Here is a 2,629-nt window from a genome sequence, read left to right as displayed (position 1 = left end):
ATGAGTTCAGCAAAATGGCATGATACAAGACTAACATGCAAAAATCAGTAGTGTTTCTATACACTAATAATGAGCAATCAGAGGGGGAAATCAGGGAAAAAATCCATTCACAATAGCAATTAAAAGAATTGACTATCTAGGAATAATCTTAACAAAGGACGTAAAGGACCGATATTCAGAAAACAACAAAGCACTGCTAAAAGAAATCAAAGATCTAAATCAATGGAAGGGCCCTCTATGTTCATGGAATGGAAGACTAAATATTGTTAAGATGTCAATTCTACCCAAATTGATTTACAAATTCAATGAAACCCTAATAAAATTTCCAACAACCTATATGCAGAATTGGCAAATCCAATTACAAAATTTATTTGGAAGCATAAGAGTCACTAAATAGCCAAAAATATCTTGGAAAAGAAAAATGAAGTTGGAGGACTCTCATTATCTGACTTTAAAGCATATTACAAATTGCAGCAGTAAAAATAACATGGTATTGGAATAAAGATAGATACACTGGCCAAAGGAATCTAGTGGTGAGCTGAGAAATAGACCCTCATATCCTATGGTCTTGGTTTTTTACAAGGCTGCCATGTCCAACCAACTGAGATAGGGTAGCCTCTTCAAAAACTGATGCTGAGAGAACTGGATATCCATATCCAAAGGAATGAAAGAGGAACTCTATCTCATACCTTATACAAAAATTAACTCAAAATGGATCAAAGACCTAAATATAAAAGCCAGAGCCATAAAACTCCTAGGAGAAAATGTAGGGAAGCGTCTTCAGGAAATTGTGGTGGGCAATGATTTCTTAGAACCTACACCTAAAGCACAAGCAATGAAAGAGAAAATATATAATAGGAACCTGCTCAAAATTGAATACTTTTCTGCTTCAAAGGACTTTGTCAGGAGGGTGAAAAGGCAGCTGGCTCAATGGGAGAAAATATTTGGAAACCACATATCTGATAAGGTTTAATATACTGGATATATAAAGAATTCCTACAACTCAATGATAAAAAGACAACCTGTGCCAGTGTGGATATATTATGTCCCCCCAAAAAGCCATGTTCTTTAATGCAATCTTGTGGGGCCAGACATATTAGTCTGCTTAGGATGTGACCTTTTGATTGAATGTTTCCATGGAGATGTGATCCACTCAACTGTGCATGAGAAATCTGATTAAATTATTTCCATGGAGGTGTGGACCCCACCCATTCAGAGTGGGGCTTGATTATTTCACTGGAATATTTAAGAGAGCCAAGAGCTGACACAGGGGCTGATGCTGAGAGATGTCTGGAGTTACAGACAGAAGGATGTTTGGAGATGCTAAGCTAAGAGATGAAGCCCAGAGTTTGCCCTGGAGAAGTTGAGAGGATCCCTGGATGCTTAGAGAGAAATGCCCTGAAAAAAAGAAGCAAGGATGCACAGGAGCTGAGAGAGATGAGTGAGGACAGAAGCCCAGAGACATTTGGGAGAATGCCATTTCAAACCACAACCTGGAGTCAGTCAGATGGGGGACAGAGACACTTCTGGAAGAACCATTGTGATGGCCATCCAAGGAGAACCCCAAGTTCAGTTTAAACACGTATTGGTTGGCGATGGTGGTACCAAAAAAACTACATTTGTGAAACGTCATTTGACTGGTGAATTTGAGAAGTATGTAGCCACCTTGGGCTTGGACGTCCATCTCCTTGTGTTCCACACCGACAGAGGGCCTATTAAATTCAATGTGTGGGACATGGCTGGTCAGGAGAAATTTGGTGGCCTGAGAGATGGCTGTTATCTCCAAGCCCAGTGTGCCATTATAATGTTTGATACAACATCAAGAGTTACTTACAAGAATGTGCCTAACTGGCATAGAGATCTGGTATGAGTGTGTGAAAACATCCCCATCATGTTTTGTGGCAACAAAGTGGATATTAAGGACAGGAAAGTTAAGGCAAAATCCATCATCTTCCACTGAAAGAAGAATCTTCAGTACTATGACATTTCTACCCAAAGTAACTACAACTTTGAAAAGCCCTTCCTTTTGCTTGCTAGAAAACTGATTGGAGACCCTAACTTGGAGTTTGTAGCCATGCCTGCTCTTGCCCCACCAAAGGTTGTCATGGACCCAGTTTTGGCAGCACAGTATGAACATGATTTAGAGGTTGCTCAGACAACTGCTCAGCTGGATGAGGATGACCTGTGAGAAAGTGAAGCTGGAGCCCAGCATCAGAAGTCTAGTTTTATAGGCAACTGTCCTGTGATGTCAGTGGTGCAGTGTGTTTGCAACTTTATTATATAGCTAAGCAGAACATGTGCTTAATCTTTGGGATGCTGAAGGAGAAGAATGGGCTTTGGAGTAAATGTGGCAGTTAAAAAAACCTTCATTTTTTTCACCCACATATTTAGCTGTTTTGGAAAACAGTTGTTTCTTTTTTGAGTTTCAAATATAAGACTCCTACAGTCACATCATAATATTCAGTGGTGAAGTCTTGTTTGTTACTGTCATACCCATTCCTTTTCATTTAGAATCAGAATAGAGTTGTATTTCAAAAAAAATAAAAATAAAAAACACAACCTGGGAGTAAAGGACCATCAGACACCAGCCACATGCCTTCCCAGCTGACAGAGGTGTTCCTTATGCCAT

The 2,629-nt window shown here is 39.6% G+C and overlaps 1 pseudogene; it reads left to right on the top strand.

Annotated features, from left to right (window-relative positions):
• Positions 1-1,507: 1,507 nt before the first annotated feature.
• Positions 1,508-2,188, top strand: LOC119522158 (annotated as a pseudogene).
• The last annotated feature ends 441 nt before the right edge of the window (positions 2,189-2,629 follow it).

The sequence above is a fragment of the Choloepus didactylus genome, chromosome X (assembly GCF_015220235.1).
Source record: "Choloepus didactylus isolate mChoDid1 chromosome X, mChoDid1.pri, whole genome shotgun sequence".
Taxonomy (NCBI): Eukaryota; Metazoa; Chordata; class Mammalia; order Pilosa; family Megalonychidae; genus Choloepus; species Choloepus didactylus.
Note: the sequence above shows the minus strand (reverse complement) of the source record. Positions and strands in the feature narration are given on the sequence as shown.